The 13,404-nt window shown below is 31.8% G+C and overlaps 1 protein-coding gene and 1 long non-coding RNA gene across 6 annotated transcripts in view; one reads left to right on the top strand and one right to left on the bottom strand.

The window, feature by feature from the left end:
* LOC115450687 (5-hydroxytryptamine receptor 1) overlaps window positions 1-13,404 on the top strand; it is a 157,234-nt gene that overhangs the window by 136,703 nt on the left and 7,127 nt on the right. The window lies entirely within an intron of this gene.
* Window positions 2,244-8,188, bottom strand: LOC119189680. 5 transcript variants are annotated; one of them, XR_005112536.1, is made up of 4 exons: window positions 8,147-8,188; window positions 4,629-4,777; window positions 4,149-4,334; window positions 2,244-3,142 (listed from the first exon to the last, which is right to left on the bottom strand). It is a non-coding gene; the product is annotated as an uncharacterized LOC119189680 (long non-coding RNA). The 5 variants fall into 5 exon arrangements; XR_005112533.1 differs by lacking the exon at window positions 8,147-8,188 and adding an exon at window positions 6,486-6,808; XR_005112535.1 differs by lacking the exon at window positions 8,147-8,188 and adding an exon at window positions 6,747-6,765.

The following is a 13,404-nucleotide window of genomic DNA, read 5'->3' as shown; positions in this document are numbered from 1 at the left end:
TACCTACATGAAATTTTTGCTTTGTTTCTCTGGATCGATATTCACATTTTGAAGATTTTGTTATTTAATTTACAAAGCTATGTATGATTAAGACGTCTACCAATTACTTATAACAACAATAATGTATAACTAGTAAAAATTTCTTCAATAATCTTTATTGTTGTAAAACTTTATAGGTACAAAACTTTCACCACAAAAGAAACTATATAGTATTAATTGTAAATGTACATTAAGAAAACATTGTTTAAAAAGATGCCTTCATTCGTGTTTTATATTTTGTTTGCTATCTAATTACTAATAAATATTACATCGAGTAATAAAAATAAACTTGATTGACCTCAATTATTGTCAAAAGTCCGGGTTGCCAGTAGTAAAAGTAGCTTATTTTTCACCGCTGAGCCCATAACACAAATTTGACTATCAAATATATAAAAAACATAGGTTTGAATATTAATTTGATCATTTAGGATTTATGTTTGTTTTTGTTCTACGATAAGGTAGAAATATTATATTTGAGTTTTCATGATGCTAAAGAGGATACTATGTCATTAGAAATTACTACAGTGAATTGTATCTAAATAATTAATTTGCATACAGCATTTTAGACGCGCTGGATTGCCGCACGTTATTTTGACAATTCGTAACATGCCCGTAAGGCGGATGTGTCACACCTCATCGTGTTCATGAAATGTCAAATTAGCATCCAGAATACTCTTACACAGTCATAACACGAAGTTAACAAAACGCCGTGTTACAAGTTCATTTTATTGTCATGAGAATCATGCCCCAGTAGGTTGATTCCTATGCTACTCGCGATAACACACCGTAAACGCGTGTTGTCAAAAACAAGCTCTAAACACAAACGCGTTTCATACACGCCCACGATGTAATTGAAAAATAGGTATTGTGTATGCCGTACGATAGGTTGTCTATGCTTAATATTTTTTATATTACGATGTGTTAATGCGTTCAGAAATCTTTCATCCCCTCGATCGGCAAGTATCGGTTTTTGAAAAGGCTTTTTTGTTTGTATTCGTGTTAAATGATGTAACTCGAATAGGCTCACTTACTTGACTTTATTTAATCCCATTTTTGTATATACTTAAATGTAGAAACATGAAGGAATATAAAAATAATAATTTAAAACAAATTTCTAGTAGACTGTGATTGTTTTCAAACGAAAAAATATAACTTCAAAATGATTGTCAAATGATCACTCAAATTGCGACTTGACAGAAAAAAAGGCGGGGAAACTGTGAATAAGCAAAGGCGCCCTTTTTGAATTATTTATTTAAAAAGCTTTTCTAGTATATTTTGTACATTAGCCTTCACATATTTATTAAATAAGTGTCTACATAAATAGTTAGCCCATCAAAATGGGCAGGAAGAGACGGAGAAAAGATGAACTTCGAAACCTCGGATCCAGACCTATCGAGCTTCGGATCTTCAGACACGGATTCGTCGGAGTCTCTTGGAGCTGCAGGATCAAAACATAAAGATCCCAAAGACAAATATAAAATATACAAGGTAAAAGGGTACACACGTAAGTATCCCGAGGATACAAATCAAACCGAACTAATAGTCTTCCTTAACCACCTGGACGAGAACAAAGTATTCAGTGATAGGGATCGCATGGCCCTTTCAAAAGGTATACGGGAGCATGGAGTATCAGGTGTTATGCATTGCGCTCCATCAATAAGTACAAGGTTGGAATAACATTTGATTTGCCTAACAATGCTAACATGTTCATACAAAATAAAAAATTGCTCGACCAACTGTCTCTGAACGCAACTATACCCGCTAGAGATACAGAGGTCACTGGAGTTCTCACTTCGGTTCCTATTGATATGTCCAATAAACAGGTCTTTTCGTTGATTGGTAGTTCCAAAACGTAGTGCAGGTCAGGCGCTTTATGCGCAGGGTGAAAGGGAACGACGGTGTGGTAAAATTTATTCCGACCCAGGCAGTGGCTGTAACCTTCGCCTCCACCATCCTCCCTAACTACATATATCTTGACTCGTGGCGACACGAGGTAAGTAAATATATTCCTCCCGTTAAGCAATGCCTTAAATGTTTGAAATATGGACATATTGCTAAATTCTGCCGTAATGCAGAAGTATGTTCGATTTGTACATTAAATCACAATTTTAAAATTGCCAAATTGACTCTAAAGATGCCACATGTGTCAACTGTAAAGGCAATCACGTTGCTATTTCGTCGACATGTCCAATAAAAACAAAAGGTTGAAGAAAATAAAATAAAATCTAGAAATGCCACATATTCAGAACTTTTTGACTCCAATGCATTTCCAGCTCTTTCTGCTCGTACTTTAGATACGCAAATTAATAATTTAATGAAATCGGATACATTTATAAGCACATTAGTTGAAACAATTATTAAAATAATAAGTAATAAAGATGCACCTATTAATTCTACTTCCATTAAAGAAGTTTTAAAAGCAACGCTAAGTAATAAATTCCCTTCATCTTCATAATGGATTTATCAACTTTAAATATAATACAATGGAATGCCCAAAGTCTGAATAGTAACAAACATATATTTATTAATTTTCTTTATACACACAATATTCATATTGCTATAATCAGTGAAACTTGGTTAAAACCTGAACAAAATTTTAAAATTAAAAATTACAATGTTGAAAGGAATGATTGTGGTAACAAACACAATGGTGTTGCAATTATAATACATAAAAGCATTATTTATTCTAGAATTAACACCTATTTCGATAATTCCTTACAAAATGTATGTGTGAAAATAACAGTTAATAATAAAGATATATGTATAGTTAGTTTCTATAGTCCTTTAAACTCTAACCCAGTCTTCAGCAAAAACAATTTTGATACATTGGTTAAGTCTATTCCTAGTCCTTTCATATTTGCGGGCGATTTTAACGCTCATCACACTTGTTGGGGCTGTGGTTCCGACAGCCCGCGTGGTCGAAATATTCTAGAGGTTATTGAGGATAATAATTTGGTTCTCCTTAATGATGGGCAAGCAACGACTATCGGTTCTCCAACATGGCGACCCAATGCTTTGGATTTATCATTGGTATCTTCATCACTGGCTCTCAACTGTGACTGGTCTGTACATGATTGTCCTCTTGGTACTAGTTATCATATTCCTATAATCATAAAAGTAATGATTAGTCAACCCAACATTCACACTCAAGGAAATTGTTTTAATGCTGTACATTTGCCCATTTACCCAAATTACAAACTGGTGGATTGGCAAATGTATAGAAACAAGTTGATGTTTTATTAGTAGATTTCGCAATAGATGATACAACTCCTCTTGACTCATATCTCCTTTTTGCAAAATTTTGCGCACTGCAGCTGCGAATTCTATTCCCAATTGTAATAGATCATATTTGTATGAGAACTCAAATATTACAACTCATTCATGTCAGAGAAACAATAGGAAAAGCCCTACACTTCCGTGGTGGAATCAAAAGTGTACACAGGCTGTATCAAATTTCAAAACTGCATATATATCTTTCAAGAATAATCCCACACAGGAAACTTATTTACAGTTCAAAAGGCTTAGCAGTTAAAAACTAACTTTAAAAATAGAAAGGCGAAAAAGTTGGTTCTCTCTTTGTGAAACCTTTAATAGATGCACACCATTGTCTATCATATGGAAATTTATGCGAAAATTTAATAAAACCTATAATTTTAATAATCATGAAGATGACTTATGGGTATCTGATTTTTAAAGAAATATACTCCGGACTCTGTACAATATAACTCAGAATTACTTTTACCAATAATGTAAATACCAACAATAGCTTTCTCCTCAATCCTTTTACGATAAAAGAACTCATATCAGCCATCTCATCTCGTAGAGATTCTGCTTATGGTCTCGACGGAATGTCATATATTTTATTCAAAAAGCTCAGTGTTACAAGTTTAGAGATATTTTTACAAATCTTGAATCTTCTTTGGGATAATAACATAATACCACAAGACTGGAAAATGGATTGCCTTGTACCAATTTTAAAACCTGATAAGCCAAAAGTTACACCCCCGATTCTTATCGCCCTATAGCACTTACTTCTTGTGTTGGTAAATTATTTGAACAATTGCTTAAACATCGTTTAGAGTTCTATGTAGAAAAATATAATATATTACCTTCCAATCAATTTGGTTTTCGTAGAAATCGTTCTGCTAGAGAAAGCGTTTGCCAGTTACAGCTGGATATACAAAACTCTATATCCGCAAATGAAAACTTGGTCGGTGTATTCTTTGACATCGCAGGTGCTTTTAATAGTGTAAACATAGATATTCTATGCCTTGAGTTATTACAAATAGGGATTCCTGAAAAAATTATAAAGTGGATTAAAAATTTCTTAATGAACAGAGAAGTATTTACTAAATTTAATAGACACCTTTATGGTCCTAGACTTTCGTCAAAAGGAGTTTGTCAAGGGGTATATTGTCGCCTTTAATATTCATATTGTATATCCGTAGACTAAATCTAATATTGGGCCCTTATGTTAAAATTTACAATTCGCAGATGATTTGGTTGTTTATACATCTGGAACTAATGTATCACAAGTGGTTTCAACAATTAATGATGCATTAGCAAAATTGTACAACTATTTTTCTTACCTTGATCTCAGTGTGAATCCATCCAAGTCTAAAGTTATTGTATTTGGTAAACATTGTCACAGTACACCTGCTGTGCAATATAATAATTGTTTGTTACCCACTACATCTGAAGTGAAATTTTTGGGTGTCCATATTTCATATAATTTATCCTGGAATAATTATTTAAAACATATAATTAATAAGGCAAATAAAGCATGTAACATTTTAAAGTCCTTGTCTGGTTCATATTGGGGTTCTGACCCCAAAATTTTGTTGTTATTGTACAAATCGTTAGTTCGTAGTCATTTTGAATATGGTTTTATTGCTTTGCTGCAGATGCTAGAATTGTAAATAGTTTAGATGTTTTGCAAAACAAGTGTTTGCGTATTATTACCGGGGCATTCAGAAGCACTCCCATAAATGCAATGCAAATAGAATGTAATGTCCCACCATTAAGTATTCGATTTAATTACTTGAAAGAAAGATTCATATTAAAACTTTTAGTGTAACTAATAATAATCTTTTGGCCAACTTGTTGCATTCTGTTACTCAATTCTCCCTAAACCAATTTATATTTTACAAGGTCTTCAAGAGTTCATGAGCTTTATTAAAAACATGAACATTTATCAATCAAAACACATTTTGCCTTGCTATGAAGGATCTTACATTAGTAAGTTTCCATCTATTGATATAATTTTAAATCAAAAAAGGACCTGCCCTCGAAAGAAGAAGTAATCAATATGCTTTTAAAATTTTCAGACCATAAATTTATATATACTGATGGCTCCAAAAATGATAGGGCTGTGTCTTTTGCCATATATGAGCCCTCATCAAATATAGGCATCGGTAAAAAATTGATAAAGCTGCTAGTATCTTCACAGCTGAAGCTGTCGCCATTTTCAGTGCTTTAAAACACATAAAATATTGTAATTCTGACCATACTAAATGGATAATAGTTAGTGATAGCAGGAGTGTATTAGAAAACCTTGCAAATAATCAATTTCATGCTAACACTAATTATGTCATTTATTTAATAAAAGAACTATGGGTCAAACTGTCCAAATTAGAAATAGTAGTTCGTTTTGTTTGGGTTCCTTCACATATTGGCGTCATAGGAAATGAAAGGGCAGATTACCTGGCCAAAAAAATTGTTGAGTTACAAGAATTAATTCCTAATTCCAATATTGATATGACTGTATCCATACCACACACAGACGCTGTTAGTTTCTTAAAACAGCGTATGTGTCAAGCATGGGGGAGACATTCATATCAATACACACACCATGAAAATAACGGAAACTGGTTTGCTAGTATGGATGTCCAAATAAACTCCACTCCTTGGTTTTGCAAGAAAAATAATTTTATCAATAGAAAATTTTATTCAATTATTTGTCGTATGCGTTTTGGTCATTATAGATTAAATTGTCATCTTCATCGTATTAAAATGGCTAATTCTCCCTATTGCGAATATTGTCAATCACAAAAAATTCAATCACTACATCACATTTTCTTCGAATGTTCATCTTTCAACATTCAGCGCCTTGTGTTGGCGGATGAGCTTTTAAAATCTATAAGAAGCCTAACCGGGTCCCGCAATGTTTAAAAGAGTTGCTTAAGAATGCCTCAACTTATGTTTACTTGTATAAATTTATAAAAGACACTGTAAATGATATTTAGTTGTTTTTTGTTTGTTTCGTTGAAATTTCTATTACGTAGTAATATTGTAAATATTGTTATTAAGTCTTACTTGTTAACTATTTTACAGGATATTGGTTTCAGACATATATTATAAAATGTATTATAATCAGTTCTTTAACAGCTGAGTCTGACAGATAATATCTGCCATTGATTATATTTGAACTTAGAGGAAGTACTTACTCTAAGTTTTTGAAATTTTGAAGCACGCTCAATACATGGAGCAAAGAGCAAATAGTGGAATTGCAAATTCTATATCTCAATGAAGCTTTAAATTAAGAAGAGGATAGTAAAAACATATTTTACGGATAGTATGAAACATATTCACTGACGAGGAAAATCGTACTGAATTGATATTTACTCTGGATTTGACAATTGGAAAAATGGATTATACTTTACCTGGAATTGACTATACTTACGAAAACTACTAATTGGAATACTTACGAAAGACAATATATTAAGAATTTAAATTTGAAGAAAAGAAATACGTAAGACTAGGCAGTATGGTCGTAAGACTATAGCCTGTCCTATAAGGACGAATTATAAAAAAAAAAAAAAAAAATGATTGTCAAATGTCAATGTCATAGACTTATTTACTTGATTTGTTTACTAAAGCCACATTTTAAAAATTGAATTGAATTGATATATTTAATGCTACTGAAGATTTTACACGAATGCTGTTATATGAGTAATAGTAAATGCTGTTGTGCTAATGCAGTTTGTGCAAAATTGTTAAGGCATTAACTCATTTTTTATTTAGTTAAATAATGTGACGAGGATGCCGTTTATCTGATGATAAGCGATACGACCGCCCATAAACAGTTACAATGCCATCCCGGAACTTTGAATTGCAAAGCACTATGTGACGTTCCACAGTAGGTTTTCAGAATGAGACAAAGATTTTAGGTCTTATAAAGTAATTACGCTAGTTACAATTTCCTCTAAACTGGTACACATCAGTGCATGGACACAGTTTAACTTGGCTATAGAAACAGACATTGCCATAGACACCTTATAACTATCAAGACAGACATTCACATATAACAGACTTACCACCAATAATTAAAATAAGTGTATATTGCCTATTAAACGTTATTTTTAAAAAATTTATAGCTCTATTACCTAGTAACTTCTATTAGCCGCTCAACCGGTATTAATCTTTTTGGAATAAAAAGTACTCTATTCAATCCACAGCTCACTGTCTGAGTACCATATTTCATACACATTCATTTAGTTATTAAGGTGAAACTGATTAATTAACAAACATTCAAACTCATGTATAGAAATTTTACTTATGTTATCTAAGACTGAACAACAAATAAAAAATAAAACAAAGATAATGTGTTGTTAAAACTGACTATATTTTACTATTATTTATTTGGAATATCTTGCATTACATTCACTATCCTGTAAAAGTAAATAATTTTATTATTACATTTGATATTATCAGTTTTGTTAACATTAGTATTCAATGTAAGATGCCTTTGGTCTCCTAAAATAAAAAAGGAAGTGTTTGTACAAACAATTTTAGATTTAACATGATTACATACTTTTGTATGTAATTGTTTAAAATGATTGGGATTACCTACATGAAATTTTTGCTTTGTTTCCCTGGATCGATATTCACATTTTGAAGATTTTGATATTTAATTTAAAGCTGGCTAAGCCCTTGATTAAGACGTCTACCATTTACTTATAACAACAATAATGTATAACTAGTAAAAATTTCTTCAATAATCTTTATTGTTATCAAACTTTATAGGTACAAAACTTTCACCACAAAGAAACTACATAGTATTAATTGTAATGTACATAATTAAGAAAACATTGTTTAAAAAAGATACCTTCATTAGTGTTTTATATTTGTTTGCCTATCTATTTACTAATAGAAATATTACATCGAAGTAATAAAAATAAACTTGATTGACCTCAATTGTTGTCAAAAGTCGGGTTGCCAGTAGTAAAGTAGCTTATTTTTCACCGCTGAGCCCATAACACAAATTTGACTATCAAGATACAAAAACATAGGTTTGAATATTAATTCGATCATTTAGGATTTATGTTTGTTTTTGTTTCTGATAAGGTAGAATATTATATTTGAGTTTTCACGATGTAAAGAGGATACTATCGTCAATAGAAATTATACAGTCGTTGTATCTAAATAATTAATTTGTCTAAACGCGCATAGACGCGCTGGATTGCCGCACGTTATTTTGACAATTCGTAACATGCCCGTAAGGCGGATGTGTCACACCTCATCGTGTTCATGAAATGTCAAATTAGCATCCAGAATACTCTTACACAGTCATAACACGAAGTTAACGAAACACGCCGAGTTACAAGTTCGACATTGTCGTAGAGAATCATGCCCCAGGACTTTTTCGACCGACACGCACCGTTCGCAGGGTTGGATTTAGAATTTTGTGCAGTGTGACAAAAGAATTTTAATAACTTTTATACTAGTTTAAAAGAAATAAATATTTGAAAACTATAAATACGTAATATAAGTACTATCACGTAAATAAGAGGGTTACTTACTAATCCAATTTATTCGTGTAAAATATGAAGTATTTAATGAAAATGCAAAAAAGTCGTGATATTCATTCGATATTCTTTACTAATTTGTTTGCTTATCTAAATACAAGGCTATAATTTTCTCTACAAACAAAAATACAAATATTAAATAAGAATTGGGGCCCTAGCCCCCTGCGGATATCACAATTACGTGCCTGACTTCAGGGATGGAAGCGTACCTTATAAGAGATAAGAGCAGGAAAATATTTACATTGCGGACTCACTTTATACGTAAACATGAAATCCTGTTTGTTTTTACGCAGCCTGTTAAGAAGTGTATGAAGTTTTGTTTATACCTGACTTACCTTTGCCGGGCTTCTAGTACGGTGTTTTGTTTAAGAATTTGATTTTAGATAGGTAGATAATTTTTTAGAAAAATAAATTATAATAATTCTCGTCTCCTTACACTGTAATGTGGATTTAGAGTAGATACCATTGCTGGGCTTCTAGTACGGTGTTTCATTTAAGAATTTGATTTTAGATAGGCAGATTACTTTTTAGAAAAATAAATTATAATCATTCTCGTCTTCTTACACTGTAATTTTGATTTTTGTATGCTTAAGTTTTTGTTTAGATAGAATGCCTGCCTAATATCAAAATCGAAATCAATGTGAATAAAATAAAAATAAAACCCGAGGGAATCCAAAATTCGATATAAGCGATTAAGAACTATGCACATAAAACTAAAATATATTTATTATTTCTCAGAATTTTTATCTGAGTTTAACGAATCAATTAGAAATAAACGTTACTGAAATAATCAAATAATGCAGAAATATCGTAAACGAATCAATCCAGAGATAAGGCGGAATCGTCGCAATAAACCTAATTTGTACAAAATTATCATTCGCCGAATATCATTTCTCGCCTCATCGAATGCGGGACAATTGTGTGATATTATTTTGGTTCAATAAAATTGGCTTCATTAAGTATATTGCGGTTATTTACGAGACCGAATTTACATAATAAATTATTGCTCTGAGTATTTGTTCGCTATTTTTGTAGGTTTCTGATATAAAAATGAATTTATTTCGAGAACGTTTTTGGAAAGTAACAGTTATATGCCGTTTATTCTTACCTTCCTGACTTGTTTAGAACATATCTTTCCAACCGGAACAAAACAGTTTACACTCCAGCTTGGTGGTAATAAGACAATGTGGTAGCCTGATACCTACGATGATACTAGAATAAAACGGCATACGAGATCCTTACATTCAGGTATGAGTATAAACTGTTAACAAAAAATCACTAACCGAGGAAATAATCCGAAATTAATGAATCTAAACTGGCATTTACACGTACGTAACAACACAGCACTTTCGCAATTGATTCGGATATTGGAAATTTGATTTCTACGTAACTCCCGCTGTTGATTAATCAACGCATCAGCTGTGCCTCGCTTGAAAACTTTTCACAAAATGTCCGCATTCATCAATCAAACGCGAAACATACAAGTAATAAGTAACTGCTTTCAATGTACTGTTGTATTTGAGTAACGAATTTATTTATACCATACAATTTCGCAACCATTATCGAAATAATATTTGTTTTTAACCGGTTCGAACCGGTATGGCGAAATAGGGTAAGGCTATAAATATTTAGTATATTTTCGCTTCTGTTAAGGTATTTTAAGAAACTAATAGATTGAAGAGCGTGATCGAATGTAAGAAATTTTCACTTCAAAGTAACACTTAATATGTAAAACGACTGCGTTGGACAGTTGTTTAAAGCGATTGGAAAATCACTTTTGAAATAGCAATCGTTTCTTAAATTCATGTGGTTAATCAAATAATCAAGAATTAAACATTAGGTCTTAACATTTTTGCCTATCCCTCTATAAAAATATCAGGCCATTTCGATTTTTGAAACAAATGATGATGATAAATACATTATACAACTAAATACAGTTATCATATTTCACCCAAAGCAAACGTTGCAAGGCAAATAAATGGACACGACTTTGTCACCTAAAATAGAAACAAAAATTGTTTATCACCCCAACGACCATTGTAGCTCGTAAAAATAATAATTATGAAGCAAATAGGATCGTTATAACGTCTCTGATGCCGTTTCTGGATCGCCAAAAGTCTTTTAAGGGTCTGTCACACTATGACCGATAGATTAATCGCATGCTACGAGGTAGCGAGCATGTTAAATGCAGTTATAGTTACCACACATATTTTCATTCTCGTTTGAGCTAATTATGAGATATTATGATTTTTTTATATTGATATTATTATGAAATTGGTTTACCAATAAATGTTACCTGTAATCATTTGTATTTTATTTGTCATAAAGTTCATTACTTTAGTATGTGAAACCATATTGAGTAAATCCACACACGCCATTATATGCACGAAAATATTATATTCTTATTATATTAATAATACATTTTATAGTATTTAGTGGCACTATAGTTTTACTTTTGTCTAGTAATGTAAGTATGTCACCATCAAGATAAATTGTTGTGTTGCCTTATGCGCGCGTAATGGGCAATTTGCAAACTCATGTCTAGATTTTAATGTGTTCTTAGGTTATGAATTTATTATAAGGCGTAAAGAACTTGGGAAAATATATAATATTTACCTAATTAGTTAATGTTATTTTATTTTAATTTTTAATATGTAGTTTTTATTCGATTTTTTTATTCAATTTGTGTATTTCAGGTTTAATTTCAAAATGAGATAAATATAAGTATAACATCTTATATGCGACAAAAAAATCAGTCACTATGAATTTTTTTCATAAAATGTAAAATTTGCGCGCAAACGTATAACGAACATATAACGAACATATTTCTAATAAAAAAAATCAAAAATCTGAAATAAAATGTCTAATTTCTCAAGTCATATCAGCATGAAATAATTTTTATAACATATCAGAAAAAAGTTTATTTATAATGTGATAAAAGGAAATTTTCCTTAGAAATCTCGTAAGCGCTTCTGAATGAGGGCTGCAATTTCCCTCATAATGTATACCCGTTTAGCCATACATTGTTGGAAGCCTTTGGCTGGCGCGGGCTCAATATGAAACGATGACACGACTCTAGCACTAATGGCTTTACGTTAAGCCAGGCGCAGACCCGACTTGATTCAATGCACTAGTGATGAGAAAATTCGATTAATACATTGATAAGTAGCTACGATTATTCTTTATAATCTAATGATATTCCTTGCTAGCAAATTGATGTTCAAAATTCCCTTGTCCTAGGTTAAGTTTTTTTCATAATGACATAATTAAGAAGATATTGACGGTGGTAAAATAATCCTTAATAATATTTTGCTACGTCAGCCCCCTGTAGTATGTCCCAAAACAAGACTCGTAAGTCGATGTCGTTTAATTTTGATGTTTCTGGTTGATCGTGGGACCGAGCGTCAGTCACGTGATAGTCTCTCAACTAATCTCAATAAAAAAACCACAGACTCATGTCGTGTTTTTTTGCCACATACTAAGCAAGAAAAACTCACAAATAATTTAAATAATTTTGAAAGAACAACAAAAACAGCAAACTATAATTGCGATAATTACTTCATAGTTTGTCAGAGATCTAACAAGCTCTAATCCCAACCCTATTTATTTCTTCAATATCAACTACACAGACTTCCTCTATTATAATTTATAAATGTTCATGAGTAACTGTAATCACTTGGTGAAATAACATGTTATTACTTTCTGCCTCAAGAAAATATTAGATCAAAACAAAAGCGATCCTCAATACTTTACCGTCCCTGTGTACCTAGAGAGCTGAATAAATAATGACTAATATCGAAAAACGTCTGATAGAAACGATGAGTATGATCGTTATCCTGGCGCGTGAAAATGCAACCATATTAAAAAGAAGTTGGTATTTCATAATACCTACGCGGACCAACATTGGAAATCGTTAGAATATCATGAATTCCGAGAGTAACAGACATTACATTCATGTTATGAGACCTGAATGTTGTTTAATAACTATACAATGCCCGGGTGTTCTTGCTCCTAAGGGAAATAAATTCAATATTATTTCCGTTAATTCGATCTAGACTTTATTGATGGGTTCTTTTCGCAGTTCATACAATAGCATTGATTTTGAAAACATAAACCTATATTTAAATATAGAATCATAATTGATAAATCTAATTCTAAATTCAAAACAAGGCGTACTTTAACTTGAAGACACAAATAGAAAACCGGCAGCAATTATGACGATTATGGTAACAATGTGTATATTTGTACGCTCGCAAGCCATCACTCATCCCCATACATTACATCTATTCAAACTCTAGACACCATTTCATCTTTACGTCAACACTTCTCCTAATATCGCATGCCAAATTCCCAATGCCATTATTCAAGATATTTCAAACACCATTATATCAGCTATACAAAAATTATATCAGAAATAACTGAACGATGTTGTAAATAGTCGCATTCTTATCGTACCATAGCAGCATCTTGATGGGTTTACAAGCGTCACTAGCAGTGTGTATATGTTTAATATAACGTATAATATTTCACAAAAACTAAAAGGAATATTTGAAAGTCA

Source organism: Manduca sexta, chromosome 18 (assembly GCF_014839805.1).
Source record: "Manduca sexta isolate Smith_Timp_Sample1 chromosome 18, JHU_Msex_v1.0, whole genome shotgun sequence".
Lineage (NCBI taxonomy): Eukaryota > Metazoa > Arthropoda > Insecta > Lepidoptera > Sphingidae > Manduca > Manduca sexta.
Note: the sequence above shows the minus strand (reverse complement) of the source record. Positions and strands in the feature narration are given on the sequence as shown.